This window comes from Dama dama, chromosome 29 (assembly GCF_033118175.1).
Source record: "Dama dama isolate Ldn47 chromosome 29, ASM3311817v1, whole genome shotgun sequence".
Lineage (NCBI taxonomy): Eukaryota > Metazoa > Chordata > Mammalia > Artiodactyla > Cervidae > Dama > Dama dama.
Window position 1 is genome coordinate 53,738,419 of NC_083709.1, and position 26,320 is coordinate 53,764,738.

The window sequence follows — 26,320 nt, forward strand, 5'->3', positions numbered from 1 at the left end:
GGTAATGCGGTTTGCTCTAGTGATAGATGCTAAATCAGATCTTGAGGATGTTTACCTTGGGCCTGAGAGCAATGGAAAGCCACAAGAACCTTTCTGGGGGGATGGAGATCGGGAGGGAATGGCCGAATCAGTGAGTGGAGAAGCTGACTGGGGCTTTTTACATGTCATTATGATTGATGACCTGGGACTGTTCTCTCCTGCCCATTGCATGGAATGAGTTTGTTATACCTTATTTTTATAGCTTGTTCTACCAGGTTTCTATACACCAAAGAATATTGCTAACAATAGAAACAAAACTCTAATTTTTCATATTGTGAATTGGTCTGTAGTCTGATTTTTGTACATGTATATACATACCACTCATTTCTACAAATGCATCAAGAAATATATAATTTTACTTATATTATTTTTATATAATTTTATATATAAAATTTTTATTTTATATTATATTTAAAAATATAATTTTTAAATTGGGGAACAATTTAAAAACCCTTCAAGAATGATGAAACTTCCTTCCTAGTCCTCAATCCTCCTGAGTTTCTTGGTGGCCTCCAAAACTTTAGCCAGTCTCTCAAAGGCTGTAGAAATTTGTGGATAGATTCAGAAAATTGGAGGTCATATAATTCAGTGGTCCCTAATCTTTGTGGTGCCAGGGACTGGTTTTGTGAAAGACAGTTTTTCCATGGATAGGGCGTGGGTTGGAGGGTGGTTTTAGGATGATTCAAGCACATTATATTTATTGTGCACTTTATTTCTATTATTATTACATCAACTCCATCTCAGATCATCAGGCATTAGATCCCCAAGGTTGGGGATCTCTGCTATTAATATAACTCATTGTACGAGCTAGCCTTAGACTCAATTCACTAACAAGCTTCAAATATCATCTTTTTTTCTTTTTTTTTGGAGGTCCTTGTAGGCCAACACTTCCTTCCAGGAATATATAAAACCAACTAAAACTGATTTACCTAATATTTGTCTCTGTGCTGCTATACCTGTTTTGGATGTTCTTACTTGTGATGACCTAATTTCTAGGAATAAAAGATATCCTGTCTGGACACCTGGACATACCAGGCTGTCCCAGATCTAGTGAGGCCCATGAGATAGGTGTGGCTTAAGCCTAACAGGCAGGGGGAAATGCAAAGAGAAAGATAAATAGTACTTTCCATCTTGCTCCTTGATACAGATCATGAAGAGTTAATATGTGAAGAACATGAAGGAATGATAGAAACTTCAAATGAGTATTGCAAAACTCAATAAAAAGAGTGTGGACAGAAGTTCTCTGTAAACTTCAGGAAACTGTGAAAAAAGAAGAAAGAAAGCTCTGTGAATTATACTTATTACTTGTTCTAGAATACAAAATTCATTAGGTTAAATATTCTAAAAATAGCTGTCTTTGAAAGCCTAGCTTCAGTCTACTGTAATTTCCCCATGAAAGTCTGTTATCCACATATGAGAAAACTTGGTGAAAAGTATGTTCTCTCATCTAATGTCACTGGTTGTTTATGCCTTTGCCTCAATTGTTTCTGATTTGGAGTGTTTTCTTTTAATCTCTGCAAAAAAATATTGGGGTATGTTTTTTCTCTATATGTATATCCTGTATTTTAATCCAAAAATTCAAAGAAGTGGCTGGGCTTCTCTCTGAAAGGCAGCTCAAGTGTTCCTGCAGCCTTATACCTAAAGAGCCTACTACAAGTATAAACTTAGTCCAGATTTGGGTCTGTCTCTGGTGTCATTCCTGTTTAGGAAATAGTGCCAATCATGGAAGTTACTTTTCTTTGAAGAGAGAGAATTCCCTTCTTTCAGACATGCAAACCTAACAAGCAGTTTCCTCTACCTGATTTACTTTTGGCATTTAATACAACACTACCTGCAAATCGGAACTTTCTGATAAATGCTAGCCTTTTTGCACCAGAGAAATGTTGAAAATGTTAAGTATATATATTTAAAACTACTATTGGAATATTCTGGGAGACACTATCATCATGAAATTTCAAAGCATGGTTTTGTTTTTTTAGCTCCTAGTATCTTCCACCAAGGATTGATAAGAACAAAAGGAAACCTAAGGCATTTTATTTTATGAGTAAAATCAAAGTCCAGAATAGCCAGTGTGACCAAGTTTTCAAAATTGTGAAAGTGAGCAGTGGCTGGGTTGTCTTTTCCCAAGAATGAGAACAATTTCAGATATGAACAGGTGGTTTGTTTGTTATTGCCCTCCCCTCTGTCTTTATATTCATGTTGTACCATTGGTTTAGCCATAAATTCTCTAGTCCAATTCATTTAAAAGTGTATATCTAAGGGATTCTCTAATTTTAGTCTTACAGTGGTTTTGGACTGAGTTTTTGGAAAATAGTGCACATTTCAGTTTTTTATTTTCTGTTGTTTGTTCTATAATCAAAGCAATGAAGGGCTCCATAGTTCAGTGATGATATTCTACTTCTAAGACAAAGCAAGTCATGTATAATGGATCACTTATGACAGTCTCTTTTGTTAAAAAGTAGTAACAATCACCAGACCAGAGGGAGTTGTAACCAAAAACAAGGATGATCTGTCTCAATGAGAGAAGCCAGTGAGCTCCAGGTCAGACCTTGCATCCTATTCCCATGGCTTCATTCCTCTTTCCCTCCTTACCGATGAGTTCTTCTTTCTCACAAGCCTCTCACAACCCTCATCACAACCCAAAGCCCAGCCTCCCAGGGACCTGAGGAAGCAACAGAGACAACTGCCTTGTATTCCCTCAAGTTTATATTTATTAATGTGGATTCAGTTAGTTATTGTTAGTAAGGAGATTCTTTAGCCAGACACGGTTGAGATGTAAAAGTCATACAGCTAAACATCTTGATTCTATTTTAACAAACACTAGCATATTTTGGCTTTAATGATAATTAGCTGGGAAACTTAAGAGTTGAGAAGAGGGGGTTGAACTCAATGATGTCTTAAGTCTTTCCTAATGTCAATATTTTGTGATCTCAAAGAAACCATATGAAGAAACCCAACTAGATATTACCGACATTTCCTTTAGTACGTCAAATCCTCCTGAGCTCAAAATACCAACTGGAACCTAGTTCTCTTTTTCTGCACACTCTCAACTTATGTAATGTGGGCTGGTTTTTGTGAGGGACTTATAGCTCCTAAATTTCTTATCCAGGTCTATTCCTTATTTTGCCTCTTCCTTATTTTATATCTTGGCTATAGTCTTTGAAGAGTTGCTATTCAGATAGCTCTCAATCAAAGTGACTGGACTTCAGGCCATCAGAAAGGAGTAAATAATGCTCTGAGCATCTATTTTGTTTATAGCTATATCTCCAGGATCTTAGAACATGTCTTGTACAGAGTATCTCAATATTGTTAAACTCAGAGCTAGCATCACATCATAATGCCTTGGGCTCCACATAGTCACAATCACACACTGGATGGGTGTCACCAGTCAGTCTCTTCTCTGTTACCACCCCATCCCATGCTCAACCATCACTCTACTTAAAACTTGGGTTTTTCCCCTTCCTTCTACCTGATTCTTCTCCTAGGTTAATCTATAAAAATCTCCTAGTCACTTAATTTATTATCTAAATGTCATGTTATCATTTAATGAATAAGCCATTTGGATTGAATTTGGTTTCCCAATTATTGTTATGATCCACTGGCTGGCTGCATAAAGTGAATACATCCAGAGAACTTTGAGAGAACTGATATTGCTTGTCTTTGAACCCAAGAGACTTTGGGCTCTACTAGTAAAGAGTCAACTGAAACAAATTTTTCTATGCTATTAATAGTACTTGGTCAGAGGGGAATATAGTCTGGGAACAGTTGCCGGCATGAAAGTCACACCCAGGAATCATTATAAACTATGAATGAAGTTGGAGTAATGGGAAAAATTAAACTTGTTTTAATAAAAGACTTTATAACATCTAATAGATACTGTACCCTACTTCCTCCTATCTACAGTATAGATGCCCAGGAGAATCAATATGCAAAGGTTACACATTAGCCCATTAAAACTGTGCCACAAAGCCCCTTGTTGTTCACACCAGTGTTAGTACTGGGATGAACTTCTGTTCCCAAATCAAGTGGGATAGACTCTTGGAAAACAAATTATCTGAACTTTGAGAGGACAATACTTTCCATCACTACTTCATCTGCTCCCCACCCCTCCAGCCTGCCTGGCGCATAACCAAAGAGACTATTACCAGAAGGCACAGACATCATCCCTAGAGCCTTAAGCCAAACCTTTCAGTGGAGTGTTGCAATTGGCTCCCTAAACCTCCAGGGACCAAGTTCGTTCCATCTGTGAAGGTACCAGTTGAGAATTCTGGGGCAGAGAGCATGAAAGCCTTCATTTCTTAGGGTCCCAGCTTTGTCAGTGTACCTCTTGCCCAGGGAGCTATCCAAGGTGCTATCTGAAACTCCTTGTCTTCTAGTAGATCTGAATATTTTGTCCCAGTGTTGACATACATTTCTGCCTCTCTTGAGCCTCACCCTTCTGCATTTGTCTAATTCTGAAACCATTTGTCTTTCCCAATTTGGATCTTTCCTGACCACTACTTGCTTCCAAATCCTGAGATATGTTGTGACGCATTCACAGCCTGCTCTCAACTAACCCTTTGCCCGCATTGTCTTGACTCTGCCTGGTCTGACTTAACACTTGTCCTCTCTCACCCTGTTCTCCATCTGGGCTTTCAGTATCCATACCACATCTAAGCAAAGTAATATAAATCAGAAGTTAGTCGACAAGAGCAATTAAACCCTGTTGTATATGTTTTTATTTTTGTATTAATATAAATTGCCTAAGTTATATACAGTTGAAAAAGTTCCCTAATGAGAAAACTTCTAAGTGTACAGCCTAGATGGACACACTAAAAAATAATTTTCATTCTTAATTATCTTCCAGCATATTTGCTAAAGTAAATTCAATATTCAGTTATTGTGGACAAGATCAATACTATCCTCAGTCAGTCAGTTCAGTCTCTCAGTTGTGTCTGATTCTTTGAGACCCCTGGACTGCAGCACACCTGTCCATCAGGCTCCCCTGTCCATCACTAACTCCTGGAGCTTGCTCAAACTCATGTCCACTGAGTCAGTGATGCCGTTCAATCATCTCATCCTCTGTTGTCCCCTTCTCCTCCTGCTTTCAGTCTTTCCCAACATCAGGGTCTTTTCAAATGAGCCCATTCTTTGCATCAGTACTGGAAGTATTGGCCAAAGTATTGGAGCTTCAGTTTCAGCATCAGTCCTTCCAATGAACATTCAGGACTGATTTCCTTCAGGATGGACTGGTTGGATCTCCCTGCAGTCCAAGGGACTCTCAGCCTCCTCCAACATCGCAGTTCAAAAGCATCAATTCTTCAGTGCTCAGCTTTCTTTATGGTCCAACTCTCACATCCATACATGACTACTGGAAAAACCATAGCTTTGACTAGATAGACCTTTGTCAGCAAAGTAATGTCTCTGCTTTTTAATATGCTGTCTAGTTTTGTCATAGTTTTCCTTCCAAGGAGCAATAAATACTATTCCAGGAACATGTATTTGTTATAAAGACTCTAGTCACATTTTCAGTTTTTATGTGAAATAAAACAAAGAAAACTGTTTTGACTATAGTGAGCGACTTCACTTTCATTTTTCACTTTCATGCATTGAGAAGGAAATGGCAACCCACTCCAATATTCTTGCCTGGAGAATCCCAGGGGTGGGGGAGCCTGGTGGGCTGCCGTCTATGGGGTTGCACAGAGTCAGACACGACTGAAGCAACTTAGCATCAATAGCAGTAGACAACCCATTCTGGCAATTGGTGCTAAAATGTATTTTTAAGATGCATTTTAAAAATACTTGGAACACTCCAAATTTATAGGCAGTGTCAAATTTGCCTGCAAATAAATATATTTTAATATAAGAATAATAATTTATATCCCATAAAAATGATTTTCTGTGCTTTCATAAAAATTATTGTTTCATTTGATTTTCTCTACATGTGTATGTTGTCTCTATAAGGAAAATCAAATATTAGTTTAGAGCGCTGTGAACACACATCAGGTATTGTGCAATTGATTGTGTAACAATTGCTCTGTGTTTCTTTCACTTCTTCTACAATGATCACACTATCTTGAGAAAGAAAAACAAACCTTCAAGCACAACACCCTCTGTTTTCTAGCTATGAAGAGATTGTCTGCCTTGAGTATTACCAGTGGTGTTTGTATTGGCTTTTAAGGCAAAGCTAATGACTATATGGAACAATGCCCATTCCTTTTCCCAGTCCCTGTGTGAGCAGTGACCCGCATCTCTAAGACAGTTCTGAAGATTAGGGATGCAGATCATTGCCATTAAAATTTTTTTATGTCTGCGTTAAGCTAATCAGTCCTCTAGGGACTGAGCTCTTGCTCTTGGCTTCTGACCAACTCTTACCAAAGAAGGACCACATTCTTTCTTCCCCTGAGTTAGTCTTAACTCAATTTAAACTTCAATATAAACAGAACTAATGGTCAACTAATCCATTGTAGTAGTAGAGCCTATTCTTCCAGGAAAGCTTATTAGAAAAAGTGAAAGTCGCTCAGTCGTGTCCGACTCTTTTTGTGTCCAACTCTTTGCAGCCCTGTGGACTGTATAGTCCCTGAAATTCTCCAGGCCAGAATACTGGAGTGGGTAGCTGTTCCCTTTTCCAGGGGATCTTCCCAACCCAGGGATCGAGCCCAGATCTTCCACATTGTAAGGGGATTCTTTACCAGCTGAGCCACCAGGGAAGCCCAAAACCTTATTAAAGAGCCTGGAAAATAATATCAATAAAAGGAGACTGAATTCCACAGAATGAAAGTCTGGGAACTTGGGTCCCCATTACCATCCCGTCACCTGAGGCACTGCAGGGCTCCATGAAGCTCTGAGAACTGCTGATTATTCAGTTCCTTTACTTTACAGTTGGATAAACTCAGGCTTGAAGAGATTAACTCACTGTTCAAGGCTACATTGCTAAGTAGAAATAAAGTTGAGAAAAAAATTGTCTCCTGACCATCCTCTACTGCCCAGTACTCAACCTCTACCTGCTTCCTTTCCATTTTCCTTAGTCCTATGATTGAAAGCAGCGCATCATGCACTCACTCTGCCTTTTGTATTAACAGGGCTTGTTTGTCCTCAACTAAAAAGTACTCTAATTTAAACTGGCTTCAATTAAAGGATTTTATTGCCTAATATAAATTAGAAGTTCAGGGATATCTGATGAGAAGATTTAAAAATTGCATCCAGTTCAGTCTCCTTCTTTTCATATCTTTTGGTTCTAGCCTCTGTTGTGCTGGCTTCATTTCTAGGGGGCCTCCTTCATGGACTCTAGCAGGTGGAGGCTTCCAATGTTCTTATAGCAGGTAGTTCCTGTGTAAAGAAAGTTTCTCCTGACTTCAGCATTCTCAGAATTGAGCCTCATTTACCTGAGTTGGTCTATGTGCTCATCCTCTGTGACCAAAGGGTTTGAATGATCTGATTGGTCAAGCCCGGGTCAAGTGACCACCCCTGCAAGGGGAGGTTGAGGTCAGTCCCAATCAAATCATTTGGACTGAAAATAAGGAAGGGCCTCTTTTTGAGGGAAGAAACAGGCTGCTGTTCATCAGGACTAGGAGGAAATGGAGGCTGGGAAGGTTAAAAACAATATGTTCTACTGAAACACCCTCAACTCTTAGTTGGCTTGTGAGACTGATATCAGAGGTGAGAGGGCTCACCACAGAGCTGCCTGCTCAGTTTCTATTTCTGTAGGACCCCAAATTCTTCTGTATTATGGACTCTTTATTTTATCATTATGCAATTGGAGAACATATAGGGATTTCTTGGTTTTTTAAAAAAGCACAGAATTTAAGTATATCCTTTCTTTTTGGAGACAGTTGGTAGAAATGGCCAGATAATCTATCAGAGGCATGATACATTTGAGAGTGTTTGTTTGGGAGAGGATGGAATAAAGTCAGAAAACTTCCAGAAAATCTCTTAACAGCCCGTAGCATTGACAACCCCGGATTGTTCTGCTCTCCTCTGTTCTATCACCACCCACCCAGGTGGAATGCTTTCCTGTACCAAGCAAGGCTATAAATTGAGCAAGGCTCATGGCTAGGTCGGCTCAGGTGAGCACACTCAGAGAGGAAAAGCCTGCCTTTCAGGTTTCCTAGGTGACAAAATATTAACAGTGGTAGAAGAACAATATTGCTTTATGATATTACAGTGTTAATCCCGTAGCCAGCCAGGAGACTGGCTAATGGAAATGTAGCCCTGGAAAAGCAGACACTTGGGTCTTGTCTCAATTCTGCAGTAGATTGTTGAGTTGACTTTGATCAAATTTCTTACTCTCTCTGGGCCTTAGTTTCCAAACCTTGAAAAGGAAAGGTTGAAAATATAATAACAACTAACTTTCACATAGAGTTTTTACCATGCATACCCTGATGGTTCATAAGATTATTTTAGATGGCATGTGGCTGTATTTTTAAATTTTTATAATTATGTTTGTATTTTTCACAGTTTTATTGAGATATAATTGACAGGCAATTTATGCATGTATACTAGATTAGCCAGCACAGCAACTCCCCAATTGCATGGATAGTATTACTAAGGAACCAGATAAAATCAATATAGTTTTTCAAAGATGAGTACAGTTAAAGAAAAAAAAAATATTAGTATTATTGGTACATAGATATGGCAAAATCCCAAACATGGTATGCGAATTATACAATTTTGTAAACTCTGCTATACATAACCTCAAAACTAAAAAAAAAAATTTTTTTGATAGAGTAGTATAATAATGATTTGACAAATATGAAACTGAGACCACACTTTGAGAACCTACTTACACCTGTTGCTATGCTAGGTACTTCCCATGCATGAAATTATTCATTTCTACAAACATCCTTCAAAGTACATATTTTTATTCCCATTTTACACCTGAGGAACTTAAGCTTGGAGGAGATTAATTAACTTTTCAGGAAGTTGTTGGCTGAGTTATTATTTAAGTAAGAACTAGCTGATTCTAAAACCATGCTCTTTCCACCAGCCACACTTTCTCTTCAGGATTCATGGTTGATCAAAAAGTAAAACCAGGACAGAACCTTGTATCTTTGACTTCAACTCCTGGTAGACTTTTCTCTAAAATTCACTGCTTCAGCTTCAAGAGGGGCTTTCTGAAGCCCTTTACAGCCTGGGCAGGGCTGGACATGTGAGCAGACAGAATATGAAACTTCCTACTTTGTCTGACTCTGTGATAACTCTCTGCCCTCTAGCTTGTCAATTCATAATTATAGCTCTCTCTATATATATATGAATTTTTTGCATCTCAAAAAATTGTTTCCCTGCTCTGCAAGTTTGAGATTACCATATAGTTCATACCCTAGTAGGAAATAGCTGATAGCTGGCAGGAAAACCCAGGGAATTATTAATAGGCAGTTCCTCAGAGTGTACACAGGAGGTATCAGGAGAGTGAGGATGGTGGAGGGAGAGAGAAGAATGAAATCCCATGGTGAAGGAAGAAGATTGATGAAAAACTTGGGATGGTACCAAAGACAAACTCCCACATGGTTCTATAAATTTTTCTCAGTCTACCTCTAGGTCCAAAATAAATCTTAGGAACCATTTGTACAATGACTCGATTGTGCCTCCCTCATAGGTCTGCTGTTATGATGTAAAGAGATAAGCGTTTGAGTGATCAGCACAGAGCTTGACCCAAAATTATACCTCGTGGAAATGGTAGCAATCATAGTTATGGTGTAATATCATGTGCCATTGAAAATCTTTTTCTAACCTTGATATATCTTACTGCTGCTGCTGCTAAGTCACTTCAGTCATGTCCGACTCTGTGCAACCCCATAGACGGCAGCCCACCAGGCTCCCCCATCCCTGGGATTCTCCAGGCAAGAACACTGGAGTGGGTTGCCATTTCCTTCTCCAATGCATGAAAGTGAAAAGTGAAAGTGAAGTCGCTCAGTCGTGTCCAACTCCCAGTGACACCATGGACTGCAGCCCACCAGGCTCCTCCATCCATGGGATTCTCCAGGCAAGAACACTGGAGTGGGTTGCCATTGCCTTCTCTGTGATATATCTTACGCTCCCTTAAATATAAGATGTTTGAAAACTCATTAATTTCTTTGTAAACAAATGTCATAAATCAAGGGACAAATGGTAAACTGGGAAGCATTGCAATGCATATGACAGGTATCAGGTTAATGGCCTTAATATGTAAAGAATTTCTGTAAATTAATAATGAAAAATTAAAAATGGGCCAAGGACAATACAAAAAGGAAATATCAATGGTTTTAAAGCATGTAAAAAGATGTTCAACTTCACTCATAGTGAGAAAAGTTCAAATTACAACTAGAATGCCATCCTATTTTTTCTATAAGAGATAAATATCAAAAAGTTAAGTAATACACACTTTATTAATGAGGACGGGAAAAATACTCTTACTTATTGTGGCTGGAAGCATCAACTTGTACTTCAAGAAGGAAAATTGGGCATTATGTAAACCAAGTATAAGTCCATTTTCCCTTTTATTTAGCAATTCCCTTTCTAGGACTTCCTCCCATGGGCTATACCTAGAAATGTGCATTAGTCATAGGTTCAAGGAAATTTATTGCCACATTGCTTTGTTTATTTTTCCTCCTGGTTAGGATGCCCTCCGAGATTCGAGAACTTCCCCCAGACCCGCCAGTGAGAGGGTTTCCTGTTGTTTGGAAACTTCCTCTATTAAGTCTCCCTTCCCGGGACGGATCTCCGTCCCTAACTCTTTTGTCTCTCTTTTTATCTTTTACATTTTGTCCTACCTCCTTTCGAAGAAAATGGGCTGCTTTTCTGGGCGCCTGATGTCCTCTGCTAGCGATCAGAAGTTGAAGTGTAGTTTGCTCTGCATTCAAATGTTCTTTCGATGAATTTGTGGGGGAGAAAGTGGTCTCCTCGTCTTATTCCTCTGCCATCTTAGTTTCCTCCAAAAATCCACATTGCTTTAATAGCTAAAGATTGGAGGGATGTGAGTGTACATCACTAGGGCACCAATAATTAAATTAATAGCATAGCTATACAATGGAATCCCAGATGGCTCTTGTGGTAAAGAACCCACCTGCCAATGGAGGAGACAGAGAGAAGTGGTTTGATCCCTGAGTTGGGAAGATCCCCTGGAGGAGGATATGGCAACCCACTCCAGTATTCTTGCCTGGAAAATTCCATAGGCAGAGAAGCCTGGTGGGCTATAGGGTTGCAAAGAGTCGGACTCAACTGAAGTGACTTAGCACACATGCACATACAGTGAAACAGTTTAAAAATATGAGGCAGCTTTAGATATACATAGATAGATTGATAGATATTAATAATATAATCATCTTCAAGATCTATTAAGTAAAAAAACATGTTTTTGTTAACCATTTGTATAAGAACTCAAAAAGCTATGTTTAAAGATACATACAAGTATTAATATATTAATAAAGTCTCTGGAAGGCTGTCCCAGAAACTGAGAGTAACAAACAGGATTCCCTTCACTATCTTATATCTTTAAGTTTGCACCATTCCGTATCACCTATTCAAATAATAATAAAGCATTGAGTCCACATGGAGAGTTTGGCCTTGGAGTCCTGAGTCATTGTTCATGTCCTTTTTGCCTGGTCTGGCTCTCTGCTGCACTGGAGTAAGGCACACATCTCAGGCCAGCAGGCACGGAACCTTCAGGAAGGCCTGATACCTGAGGAGTCAGAATGGGAGAGGAAAGAGCCACAGTTGAGCCCTTTTATCTGAGAGGGTCCACAGTGACCCTCCAATCAAATATTCTCTTTTCACAGGAAAAAAAAAAAAATGGCCTGGAGCCTAGGGTTACTAGGTAAATAGAGGAAATCCAATTCAGTCTGAATTTCAAATAAAAAGGTAATTTTTTTTCAGCATAAGTATGTCCCCTGCAGAATTTGGAACACAAAAAGTATTTTAAATTGCTTAATCTGGCAGTTTGAGTGGGATCCAGAACCCAGATGCTCATCAGTCTGCATGTATTCTCTGAGCCTGCCTTTCGTGATCTGTGAAATGAAGGCTTTATCATGGGGTTGTTTTGAGGATTAAATATGCCCCAGTGCTTGTTGAATAACTAAGTGTTCTAAAATTATAAAGAGTGAACACAGCTGCTTTCTATGTCATTGTTATGAAAACCCTAGTCTCCACGGTAGACAACTTATTGAAACTCAGTGTCTTGTTTTCTGCCAGCTTTGCTATGATTTCTTATAAGCCATAGGCATTTAGTTATACATTTCATTTATCCAAGTGGGAGCCAGAACCTGGCTGTTGATTAGGTGCAAGAAAGATTTCTAAAATACATTAACAGGGACTTTATTATTGTTTTGGGACTTAAATTTTTCACCTTTATTTTAAACCACCTTTACCCTAAGTTGAGTGGCATTAGTGTACAGCTTAATTCAGTTAGCATATATTTATTGAACACCCAGTATGTGGCAGGTGTTAGAAGGAAAGGAGTGAGGAAACAGACCTAGATCCTGCCTTCCTTGAATGCATGGGCTGGCTGAGATTCAGCCATGGTAGGCCCAAAAAGGGAGATTGATAGGTATGATGAGTGTTTCTCTCAAGCCTGGCTTGTCTTTAGATCACATGGGGAGGGATTCTGAAAACTCTACCATTAGTAGGGTGACCAACCAGGCCAATTCATCTAGTTTGGAGGGATTCCCGAGGATGTGGACTGATGTCAAGTCTGCACTGCAGACCAAGGCCTCCTTTGGTGATTTCAAGGTGTACCACAGTTGAGAATGCCTGACTTAGAAGGAGTGTAGAGCATGATGGCCCTCAAACTCGATAGAGTCTATTTGGCAAATGAGGACTTCTCAGCCACTAAGAATGTGGTTGCTTACATAGACATGTAGAGAGTGAGTGCATGCACTCGACCCAACACCTAGTTATTTGGATGAAACAGACATGAAAGGAGCAAGAGTCCAGCTTGGAGTGGGCAGTTCAGTGGTGTACGTAGACTGCCCTATTGGGGAGGCTCAAGACTGTCTAAATCTGGTCCTGAGAGTGAGCTTCAGAGCTCCTGGAAAGGAGGTTGATTGGGAGGTTACAGACTTGGTAGGCAAAATTGCCCTGGACCTCAAATGACTGCATAAAACTATTGAACCCACCTGGCAGTCACAGCCTCTTTTCTTTGATCTGTTAATAGACATCTGTGTTCAGTTATGATAGAAAAACCAGAAGAAACCGCAAATCTAGATCAGTCATTTTACAGATATTATGGGGTTTACTTTTATCTAAACTCCTCTTTCTATTATTATGCTCACACTGTTGAAAGTTATATCTTCTCTGTAAGGCAACAAAATAAAATGTGTTTACCTCTATAGATATATTCTCAAGTTGAACATTCTTGTTCCTACTAGCTTTTATACTGTTTAATAGGCATAAAATGCAGAACCTGAAATGAGAATGTGCAAATAAATGTAATATATGTATATATTTATACATACATATATACACATGTGTATAAATGTTTGTTTAAATTCAGATTTATTTATTTATCTGTACCATGGTGAAATTTTCATAGGCACTCCTACTTTATTCTGATTTGAATGAAGCTAGTGAAGCTGAAATGTGTATAACTCATTTTGTTTGACAGAAGTGCCTTGCATAATGTATAAGCAAAAATATTCAGCTGTGCTCTCAGTGGTGTTTTTAGCAAAACTGGTAAGATAGAGAGTTAGGGTCTCTTTTAAGTCAAAATAAGAAAATTTCCTTGTAAATGAATGCATATTCCACGGAAGAACAGTACCTGTTTCCCTCCAGGTACACCCAGGGAAACTGAAGAGAGAATTCAGTTACCTACGCATAACCATCCCCGGATGTCATCACCCTCTGCATTCTTTATCTTAAATAGAGGGCACTTCCAAGTTTCCAGGAAATATCTCCCCTCCCTGGCAGTTCATGTAGTGGAAAATATGTCCTGAGAACTGGTCTTTGGTAGAATAAACACTATCTGGTGATGCAGCCTTTTTTTTTTTTTTGTATTTTCATACTTTGTTAAATACTATGTAAAGTGTAGCTCCCTTTCCAAATACCCCATGACCTTTCACTGTGGACTTATCACTTGGCTTTCCGTTGGTAGTTGCTAAGGTAAACTTTTCTTCTAAAACTGCCACTGGGGCCAACAGGGTTCAAAGCTGTGCCCTTCCCAGACCCTGTGAAAAACAGGGAAGCGAACATCTGCGATAGTGGTTTCAAATGTTGGTGTACTGTTTACACTGGAGATTGCCTCCTGGCATTTGTTTTCCTTTTGCTAGGCTTAATGCTCTGTAATCTTTTAAGACTACTTTTGCAGTGTTAGTCAGGGTATAAGAATAATTTCCCTGTTGCCAGGGGGAACCAAAATGGCATTCAGGACATCTGAGCAATGCTGACCTCATCACTTCCTGATGTATCGCTGACCCCTGCACTTACAGAACTCCTTGAAATGTGAAGCTATTAAAACTATAGCTCTCTTTAATCTAGAAATGTACACACTGAAACATTTCCTGAATGTGTCTCATAAACTCTGCATCCCAGAAAGGCAAAGGATTATGCATTTTAACAATCCTTTATGTACCTTGACATAATGAGAATTTGTGTTTCAGAAAGTGTTAACAGTCGAAGTATATGTGAAAATATTGTGTCCTGTAAGTTTCCAGTAAAGTTACAGCTCTCATTAAATGTCACAGCTTCCAGAATAATAGTAAACTGAGTCATTTATGAAATCCAAACCTAATGCAAAACCTCCATAATAAAAAGGAGTCTTAAGGTGTCCTTGATGTGTAAACATAACTAAATCTAGGGAGGAGTTTACCTTATTTTCAAATATAGAAAGTAGCTACTGGGAGCCAGATAGATGTGGTATATGTCCTTAGATGCTTACAGCCTAGCAAGGAATATCGACAAGTGATCAGAAAATTAAGAATAAAAGTTATAATATTGATACTAAAAGAGACTTGGAAGAGACATTTAAACAAGTTTGGCGGTGGAGGTTAGCAAAGACTACTGGCAAAGGCAGTTTTTAACAGGACCACTGTGTACAGTTATCTAGGTGGTGCATTGCACAACTATACTTTTTGACTCTGTTAAGACCTTAATGACACATAGTAGTGACCTAGGAAAGGAAGCAGGAGGTGGTGGAGTGGAACATGTGAAGGAATGCATACCAAGTAAAGGAGAAGCATGTGAGGCCTGGAAATAAGCAAGTATGTGATAACTTAACGTAGAGGAACTAAAAGAAATTCTGTGTCTGCCGCGTAGACTGTGAAAAGAGTGTAGTGGTTAAATATGAGGGTTAGAAAAACAGGGCCTTATAAATCAAGGTCAGTGGGGAACAGATTTAGTTTTAGGCCAGAAAGTAATATGATCAGTTTAGCACAGTGGAAGTAACACTCTGGACACAGTGTGGAGATCAGATTCTAGTGGGGCAAGATTGACTGAAGCTTGGAGACCTATTGGGAATCTCTTGCAACAATCTAGATAAAAGATGGGTTTAAACTGAAGCAGTGGAGGGAACTTGGTGGAATGGATGGCTTTGAGAGAAATTTAGGAAATTAAGTCATCAAGATCCATACAATTTTGGAGAAGGAAGGAGGTAAAGGAATCAATGAAAATATGAAGATTTTTTTATATTGGATAGTCAGATATCAATAGTCATCTATAGTCAGGTCATTGGATAGCCAGAACTCCATTCACTTAAATTTGGAACACAGAAGAAGAGCAGGATTTTGAGGGAAGAGAGGCGTTTGTGTTTATGACTTGTACAAATGGAGACACCAACAGGAAGTTAGATGCATGGGTCTGGAGGTTATTAAGGCATCCAATTGGTGAACTAGACTTGGGAATCACTTGTATAAAAATTACTCTGGAAGACATAGGGGTGGTGAATCAGGTAGTTTGGAAGCCTGTAACAAAAAAACAAAGATAACGGTGGTTAAAACTGGGATCTGTTTTTCTCTTTCATAGTGAACAGTGCAGAGGTAGGAAGTTAAACTGGTTATAAGACTCCACAACATGAGTAGTAATCCAGCTCATTCTGGGTTTCTGCCCTGCCCACTACAATGGCTTCCATCCTCAGGGTCGCCTGCTAGGGTGACCAACTGTGTTGGTTTGCCTGGGATTGAAGGGGTTCCTAGGACGTGAGACTTTCCATTTTAAAACCAGGAAAGTCCCAAGCTACCTGGGATGAGTTGGTTACCTCTGCACCTCCTGGTTTTGCGATGGCCACTGCAACTCCAGCCCTTTGCACCCACACTTCAGGCAGGAAGAAGGAGGAAGAAAGGACAAAAGGGACAGGTCAGCTGACTGAGCCCCTCTTTAAGGAGTTTTATCAGAAGCCCCACCTGACAACTTTCTCTTACATCTCTGTCTAAAACTGTCATTGGCCACTTCTCCATTCAAGGGTGAATGGCAACAGCAGTGTCGTGGCTGGGCACATGGGCAGCCCCATCATAAAGTATGGTTCTCTAGAGAGGAAGAAGGAGAGAATGGATATTGGGTGGGCAATTAGCAGTTCCTGCCCCAATGAGGAAGACTCCTGAGAGCAGAGAAACCAGACCCAGACCCAGAGAAGTACAAACTCTGAAGATCAGACAAAGCTAGATGATCCCACAGAGAGGACACAAAAGTAGAGGTAGGAGCAGAACTACTACAGCAGGTGTCAAGGAATTCAGAGGGAGAAAGTGCTTTAAGACCAAGAGAGGGTCCAGAGGTTAATGCTGCCCCAGTGTGGTTTTATTAACATAGGCCACTTCGAAAAAAGAGCCACAAGCTTCCTGTGGAAATTCCCCTTCCTTCTCGAGAGCCAAACACTCCACATGTGGGAGAAGTTGCTGAGTAAGTTAAAGGACAAAGTGGGATCCTAACTGCCCCCCCCCCACCCCCAGCCTTCTCCCATGACCAGCACAGACAGGACTGATAGTGATACAGTTCAGTGGGTCTGTACTGGGCCTCACAGTTTTCTTCAATTTTAATCCAAAGTGACATCAGTGAAAAAGTCTTGCATGGCCACTGTTGCACATCAGGGTTCCTTCCAGCCCCACATGTGAAGTTGCAACAAAAGTTTGAAGTAAAAAAACATTGCTCTGGCTCCCTTGGTGAAAGGAGCAAATTCTTGTTTATACATGAATACTGGGAAAACTGAAAAGTCAGTTTCCACATCAAGGAATAGGGTTCACCCTGCCCCAGCCCTGTGTGCTAGGATGTCACTGAAGCCTGTATGTGGCAATTTTATGCTGCTCTTTAAATGCAGGCTTTTCTTTTTCCTCAAGCAAGGTGATATTTGAAATGTTCCCCAACTTAAGAGCCTCTTCACTGCACTATGAAAGGTTTCATTCTGGGAGGGGTTTCTTACTCCTTGGAACCAAAACAGAACTGTAAATGCACTCACTTCTCAATTATTCTCTCCATTGCACTTCAGAAGCGGGTCCTGCCTATAAAGTTGTGCTACCCATCAACCACCCTCAGTATATTGATTTCTGGGGGGATTTAAATTTAAGCTCATACTTCTTAAATCTCATTCATCTCCTTATCCATGGAAGCTAACCAAAATCCGGGGGGCTCATGCCGTTTTATTGAATGAGAATGAGAAATTTCTTGAAACTGTCATTATTAAGAACCTCATAAGGCAAAAAAGAAGGAAGAAAAGAAGCCATTCCCATCAAAACATTTACCGAAAGCAGATGTGCCTTGCAAAACTCTGTAGAGAGATTCTTTCTAACCCAGCAGGGAGATTGGGAATCTGGGGGATTTGTTTTATGTTGGACAGCACAGAGCACCCTAGTGTCTGGCACATAGGGGTCCAAATCCAGCCTGGAAATGGATTACCCATGAGAAGCACATGCAGTGCCTTCTGCTCCATGCAAGTCAGTAAATACTTATAAGACACTGGGTTGAAATTCTGGGCTGTGCCTTGTACTTAGCGTTCTCTGATCTGTCAGTATTGCCCTCATTCTGAGTGACTTGAAAACTCTTCATTTCCATGTTGCCCCTTTTCCCACTTCCCAGCACTTGCTCGGGTATGGCCTAGGATTCTCTGAGCCCAAGACTGTGGGGTCTCTGTCCACCATCACTAACCAAAGTATGGATGCAAAAACTTACTCTGTATGCATTAATTCTAACCATTGATTTGTTAACATCCTTTCGGTAGGGGAAAGGTGCCCTCCTGTGGATCAAGTACAAGGCATACCCTAATTTTAGAAATTTTAGAAAACTATGTATTTATAACTCTTTCAGATGTGAGGCAATGTGATAGAAAAGGTAATCTGCTTGTTGTGTTATCGACAGGAACAGTATGTGTAGAAAAGCCTATCGGTTCAGTTCAGTTCATTTGCTCAGTCTTGTCCTATTCTTTGTGACCCCATGGACTGCAGCACACCAGGCCTCACTGTCCATCACCAACTACCAGAGTTTACTCACACTCATGTCCATGGAGTCGGTGATGCCATCCAACCATCTCATCCTGTCATCCCCTTCTCCTCCTGCCTATACAGGCTTCCATATAAAAGCCTCCACACCTTCAGGATCTCAGAGTAAGGGAAAGGAGGGAAACTTTGCTCTCCTGCCATGGGAAGATTGATACAATTGTAAATAGATAAATTAATAGAGCATACAAGAAAGTATTTGGAAACAGTGTGGAGCTGGGGAAATCAAGTAAACTTGGAGCCAAACCTTCATTTACTAGCTGTGACCTTGGACTGCTCAATTAGTCTTTGTATCTGTTTCCTCCACTGTGAAGTGGTAACTCCCACATGATAGGATCATTCATCAGGATTAAGAGAGAAGAACCTCTCTTACTCATTAGGTTGAGAACCTAATGCCTGCAGCTCCATGAGTATTAGTTCCCTTTAAATCTTTTATTCTTAACAGATGATTTAAGATGAATTCTTGAAAGCCGTCTTCATTTTCATATGATCAAAATTATATTCATATAGTGACTTACTAAATAAACTAGAGGATAATAGTAAAATTGGAAACTTCAAACAGAGGATAAGATTATTTTTATGTAGTCATAGAAATTTATGATTTTTTCTTAGATATTTTCAGAACAAAACATTCCTCTGCCAGAGGTAACCAGTACATTTATGAATTATTATCAATCTGATTGATTAACAAGTATTTAATACAGATTTCTACATTTGGTGAATGCTATGACATTTATTTTCTAATAGCACAATCAGCTGTTTTTGAGAACCCCTATGCCCATTGCATTTTCTATACTTTTTAATTTTTGAAAAGTCTTTGATGTGCAAAGAAAGAAAGACTCCTTCAAAATATAAACTGATGGCTTATACATAATTGAGGATGCAATTACTTGGAAGCCTCCTCTTTCCATGATAGGAATCGGGTCCTTTGCAAAATACTTTATGAGCATTTGCCAGATGCTTTGCATGTATTATTGTCCAGGCTGCTTTGATCAGCTGGTGGAGTGTAAAAATGATTGTCAACAGATAGCATAGTTCGGCAATGGGACAGGACAGACTGGGAGGGTCTGGGATGTAGAAAAAGTTGTGCCCAGAGGAGTAGAGCAGGCACTAGGGAGAATGAATACAGATGCATATGGATCTTTGAAATAGTGGGCAGAAACCAATGTCAGAAGGGCAAGACAAAGGGCAACAGGCAGAGCTAGTAGCAGTTAATATCAAGGAGGTCCAATATGAGATGATGAGATGGGCTAGCCATCAGGAAAATCATGCTGGTCAGACATTTGGAAAAATAAGACCCAACATTTATTAAACACTTATCACATGCCCTTGGGCACTGTACTAAGAGCTTTACTTATATAATCTTTTGTAAAACTCTGCAAAGTCAGTATTTTAGCATCCTCATTTTACCAGTGAAGAAAGTGCCTCAGATAGCAAATGCAACTGGCTGAAAGTGACATGATTTGTAAGTAGTGTAATTGGGATTTCAACCAACATCTGGCTGGGGTTGATAACCACCAAGTTTTAAGCACTCTGCTTCCACAGACAGGGCCCAGTCCAGATGGGCAGGCAGTAAGGCATTCAGGAAATCTGGCAAGAAGATCCTTGCCTTAGGTCAGGGACTGGACTTCAGCCCTGGGAAGGAAGCTGCCAAAAAGAAGGCAGTGTCCTTGCCTTAGACATGCAAGATGCTGAGAGTTAAACAAATAGAGAAGTAGGCATTATTATCAAACCTGGGTCACCAGAGGTTTCAGCCAGAATCATACTAGGGGTAAATATATTGAATTCTATCAGTACTTCAGATGGTGGTTAACCCTGTGTGAGAGCAAGGGGGTGCTTAGCTGTCAGGAAGGGAACTGCTGAGGATTGGCAGCCAGAAGAACCCCAGTACTCAAGAGGACAAAGGTATAGCCTTCAGCACCAAAGAGTCAAGTAAGATGAAACGAATGAAGATTGTTCTCACATCAGCACTGTGAATGTGCTGCTGGTCTGTTAGCTGAATAAATAGCATCTCTGAACCATAGTGGAAAAAAAGAAGACAATAGAAATTTCTATCTCTGAAACAACTAAAGGACTCCTCCCCTGATAATAAGAGAAATAATTAACAATTAACATTACACTTTACAAAGCATTTTTATATATGCCATTTATCAGGTTCTCACAACTCTGTAGATAAGAAGTCATTTCTCACCTGAGCTTTGTATTCTAAAGTCAGCATGAAAAATGAAAATGGAATACCATCAAAATTGCCCTTGAAAATTCCTTAAATTACACATGGAATGTAGTATACATGATTTTCTATATATTATTACCATTTTTATGTACAACACAGCTGATTTTCCTTTTTGTTTTGAAATACATAAGTCCCACTTTGTGACTATTCATATAAAAAAACTTATTTCATACAAGTAAGCAAGTATTGCAGTGATAGGATTGTTTTTTGTTGGTTTGTCTAAGTACATTGAGTGATTTCTCAAATATTGAATGTGTGTGTAATAGGACTTCCCTGTTTATTATTCCCATTTTGTAGACAAAGAAACTGATGATACAGTTAGCATATGCATGATGAAATTTTAAGCCAAAGTTATGCAAATCCTGGGTGGGGTCCACTGTACCCTATGATCACCCCACCATGATCTTTACATCTGAATGACAGAACATTCATTAGCAAAAAGAACTGCATGGGTTACCAAGAAGTCCCCCATAGTGATTGCCTGGGATTTAGACCCATCATACTGTGCTTTGGCTGTTAGAAGTCATGAATAATACATTGAACTCAAACCATGCAGATATGTCTAGCTTTGGGGTGTAACCTCAAAGTCAGTTCTTTAGTCTGCCTTCACTGAGACGGAGAAGCCTTTTTTTGTTTTCTAACGCCTGCACATGACTGGAAGACACATTCAGACCCTTGAGGCATATGGAGCCTAACCATTTTGGCAAGATAGCTTAATTACTGATTTTGATTGCCGTCCTTTTTAAAAATCTATTTGGAAGTTTATGGCCCTCTTCTAACCCCTTATAAAGATTTTATCATTTCCAATAACTGTCTCATAAATTAGATCAAATTACCTAAGTAGCTGTGTTTGAAGAAGATCCTTCCCTACCTTCCTATCATCATGTTTTCAACACTGTGGCTACTAAATCTCCCCCAGACCCTTCACCCCTTGTGTTATAATCAACAACCCTGTCCACATGTGATTTCTGCCATCCTTTGCCTTTTTCTTACTTGTGTTAGAGTTGTTTCTCTTCCTATGGTTAAAAAAGTTGGGAAAGGGGGTGGTGTCTGTGGGAATGGTGGAGTAAGGACTTCAGAAAATCCTCTCCCCACAAAAGCGATGAAAGCACTGGCAACAATTGTTAAAATCAGCTTTTTAAGAACTTGAAATTAACCAAAGACTTGCAATATTTGGGAGCATTTATTCAAGAAAAACAACTGAATATCAGCAAGGACACTGAAACTTGTGTGCATTTTAACTTATTCTATTCCTATCCTGATCTTTAGAAGCACATGGAAATGCAAGGGACCCAGAATACTCAGAACAGTCTTGAAAAAGAAGAATGACATCAGAAGGCTCACACTTCTCGGTTTCAAAACTACCATAAAGCTATAGTAAGCAAGACTATGTGGTAGTAGCAGAAGGATGGACGTAAATCCATGTGATAGAATTGAGAGCTCAGAAATAAACCTCTACATCTATGCTCAATTGATTTTCAGCAAAAGTGCCAAGACAATTCGATGGGCAAAAAGCAACTCAAAATAGATCAAAGACCTAAATGTAACAGCTAAAACTATAAAACTCTTAGAAGAAAACAGAGTTGTAAACCTTCATGACCTTAAATTAGACAATGACTTCCTAGTTATGACACCAAAAGCACACACAAAAAATAGAAAACTGGACTTCATCAAAATGAAAAATTGTGTACTTCAAAGAGTACCATTAAGAAAGTGAAATGAAAACCTATGAATGGGAAAAAATATTTACCATATTTTTACCAAATATTTACCATATTTTAAAATATTTACCATATCATCACGTATAAGTGATAGCATATGGTATTTGTCTTTCTCTTTCTGACTTACTTCACTTAGTATGATCATCGCTAATTACATCCATGTTGCTGCAAATGGTATAATTTCGTTCTTTTTATGGCTGAGTAATATTTCCACTGTATATATGTACCACAACTTTTTTATCCATTCATCCGCCAATGGACATTTAGGTTGATTGCGTGTCTTGGCTGCTGTGATTAGTGCTGCTATGAACATAAGGGCACATGTATCTTTTTGAATTATAGTTTTGCCTAGATATATGACCTGGAGTGGGATTGTTGGATCACATTGGTAATTCTGTTTTTGTTTTTTTTTGAGGGATCTTCATGCTGTTTTCCATAGTGGCTGGACTAACTTATATTCCCACCAACAGTGTAGGAACATTCCATTTCCTCCACACCCTCTCTAGCATTAGTTATTTGTAGACATTTTAATAATGGCCACTCTCATTGGTGTGAGGTGGCATCTCATTGTAGTTTTGATTTTCATTTCTGTAATAATTAGTGATGTGGAGCGCCTGTTCATGTGACTATTGGCTGTATGTCTTCTCTAGAGAAATGTCTATTTAGGTCTTCTGACCATTTTTCGATTGGGTTGTTTGTTGTTGTTGTTGTTGAGTTGTATGAGTTGTTTGTGTATTTTGGAAATTAAGCCCTTGTTCCAGTGCATTGTTTGCAAATACTTTCTCTCATTCTATAGGTTGTCTTTTTGTTTTGTTATATCATTTCCTTTGCTGTGCAAAAGCTTGTGAGTTTCATTAGACCCCATTTGTTTATTGAAAACATTATTTTTAATAAAGTAAGAAAAAAACAACTCACCAAAACAATTATCAGTTTGTTCTAGAATGGCAGTTTTATTAGTGGCAGTCCAGGGAAAGGCACCATCCTGATACCAGTATCTTCCTCATTCTTTCTTAATTTTCTAAAACGCCTTCATAATGTGCCACATTTCCTCTGGTTCAACTTAGCTCTAATATGACCACAGGATATAATATGACCCCAAGCAGGGATGTTCCAGCTTAGGTCCCAAATCAGATTGATTGGTAGTAGTTATATGGAATAATATATTTAAAAGGATTCAGAGGCTACATCCAAGCTAGGCAGGAAAAAAACAGTAACAATTAATTAAGAAAATCTGACATGAGGTTGGCAATGGTAGTGGAGGTAGTTAGCAACTGGGCTAGTTATTTGATCTAGGAAAATGCATTATTCTGCTGAGTGGCTGCAAAATCACTTGGGTAGATAAATCTTTAGATGGATTGTAATATAGCTAATTGGCATATCCACACAGCATGACCTAAGAGTGATTTTGAGGTCTGTAATTTACATGTAAAATCTTATAATTTAAATAGCTAATATTTATGGTCAAGATGTCAAAATCACTCAATAAATAGCATTAGCTTTCTTATAATATCAAGGTGTTTAAAATAATACATTTTATATACTCTGTGCTTTCAAAGGTTTTTAACATAAGAGTATTAGCGTATGCTTATAATAAAATCTGACATGATAAAAGGTTATGTCGAGAAAGAATTTTTATGGCATTCACTGAAAAGTCAAGATAGTCACCAGCAGATGTACTCATTCAGCATCCTATAACACACATTTACATATGTCTGAATTTTACCTCCAAGTAAAACTGTTTCCTCCCTCCTCTGCATGCTTTCTTTGATAGATTAGCAGTGTCCTGAGAGTGAGTCCTGTTTCTCTGGCCGATATGTAAATCAGTGGTTCTCACGTTGTGATCCCCAGACCAGCAGCATCAGCGCTCTCTGGAACTTTTCAGAAATGTGGTCTGTTAGAAGGGCAGCATCACCCCAGACCTACTTGGATTGGAAACTCAAGGAGTGGGTCCAGCAACCTGGGTTTGAACAAGCTCTCCTAGTGACTCAGCTCAAGTTTGAGAGCCCCTGCTGTGAGTTGTTTCCCTTCTGGAAGGCAGGAGGGAGAGAAGCTGGGCAAGTATCCAGGGAGAAGTGGGCCTTGTTCGGCAGCCAAGTTGGCAGGTGATGTAAACAGTCATAGGACACAGCATGGACTTTCTTTTTTCTTTCCTCTTTTATACCCCGTGTTTCAGTTCTCTACTTCCTCGGGAAAGGTTTGAGGTGCTCTCAGGATCTCCCTCAATTCCCATCCCTGCCCTACCCCACGACTAGTCTTTTTAGAATCCCTTCCTTTATGGCGGTGGCAGAGTGGGACAAGGAGGATATGTTTATGCATTCCTTCATGTCACAATGAAGCAACAGTACATTTCAAAAAGGAGTTGGCATCAAGAACCCCAGCTTAGTTAGTGCTTCAAAACCCAACAGGCCCCACAGCTACTAAACATATATGAAGCACTTAGAGCAGCACCTGGTTCCTAATGAGTGTTTGCTGTATGGAGGAGGTAGTGGTATTGCTGGTGATTACTGCAAGGACCAGATTTATTCTCAGAGAGTGCCCGGGTTGGCATCTAGAAGCAGTTGCTATTTGCACCTAGTGGGTGGTTGCTATGTTGAGAAGACTGCCAGCTGGAGATAAATCTTGATCTTAAAAGCTTTTGCAGGCAAGTGAGGCTCCTTGAAGATAATGCCCTGACTGTGTCCTAATTGTGAGGATGGCCATTCACTGAGCTACTGCTAGCCTGTCTGCACTCACCACAGGATTCGGGCTGGGATCAGATTTGGGAAGCAAGTGTGGGAGAAGGGGCTGAAGAACATCAAGAAAAGCAAAGAGGCCTTTTAGGGCCTTTCCAGTAAGAATTTAGTGTTGGGGAGTCTCAAATGCAAGGGGTGAGGTGGGTGGTCACATATATAAGACTGCATGTTAGATGCTGGCCATGAATGTGGGAACCTCTGAACAAATATGAGGGTGCAGGTTAGAAGGGCAGAGGGTCCTCAAGACCCACCAGCAGATCACATCATTGCTACAGGAAGCCAATGGCCAGAGTTAGATTTGGAAAGCTCAAGTGAGAGCTCTTGGTTCCAACCTCCTTTTTTGGTCATAGAAATGCTATTTTACATCCTAGTGTAGCCAGTGGAGCCCTTGACAATATCAGAAGAAGGAGGAGAGAGGCAGCAGGAGGGAGGAGTGAAGAGAGGGAAAGGAGAATAGGAGGGGTGAAGGGGATGGGAGGAAAAGGAAGGAGAAGACAGAAGGGAGGGAAGGAAAGAGAGGGCGAGGAAGGGGGCAAGGGGATGGGGGTGGGAATAATCAGCGCTTCTGCTGATTTCCAAGCCTTGTCCTACATGTTTGACCTGAGCTTTCTCATTTAGCTGTCAGAACTAGGAGATTCAATTGAGGAAGAGTCTAGAGGAGGAGAAAAGTGAAAGTTTCAGTCACTCAGTTATGACCCCATGGACTGTAGCCCACCAGGCTCCTCTGTCCATGGAATTCTTCAGGCAAGAATACTGGAATGGGTAGCTATTCCCTTCTGCAAGGGATCTTCCTGACCCAGAGAAGGAGAGTCCTATGCTAATTAAAAATTAGCTTGTGATAATTTTTTTTCTGCCTGGGCCCCAAGTTTGAAGTAACCAAAACAATTTAATCTACTATAATGAGGCACATTAAATGCAGATTGAATCATTAGGTATGAGGGGAATGATGGAAAGGGAAGGAACCCACCAAGGTATTCTGACTCCAGTAGAGGAATACTGCTCCCCCAGATTCGGAAGCTCCTTAGCCTGGGTTCTCGAACTCATATGCCTTTGGGGGCCAGGGAGATGAAAGCAGTGTGCTAGATGGGCCTGTTATAAAGTGATGGTAGGTGCTAGTAAGCAACAGATATTTGGCTTCAAGGTCAGGAGGTGATAGGGAGAAGTGGGGATTATGGCAAATGGAGCCCACATGCCACCTCTAAAGAGGCAGCGCTGCTGAGCTCTGCGCGGCTA

At 39.8% G+C, this 26,320-nt stretch overlaps 1 protein-coding gene across 3 annotated transcripts in view; it reads left to right on the forward strand.

Annotated features, from left to right (window-relative positions):
- The window catches only part of MAMDC2 (MAM domain containing 2), a 151,878-nt gene that overhangs the window by 40,670 nt on the left and 84,888 nt on the right, over window positions 1–26,320 (forward strand). The window lies entirely within an intron of this gene.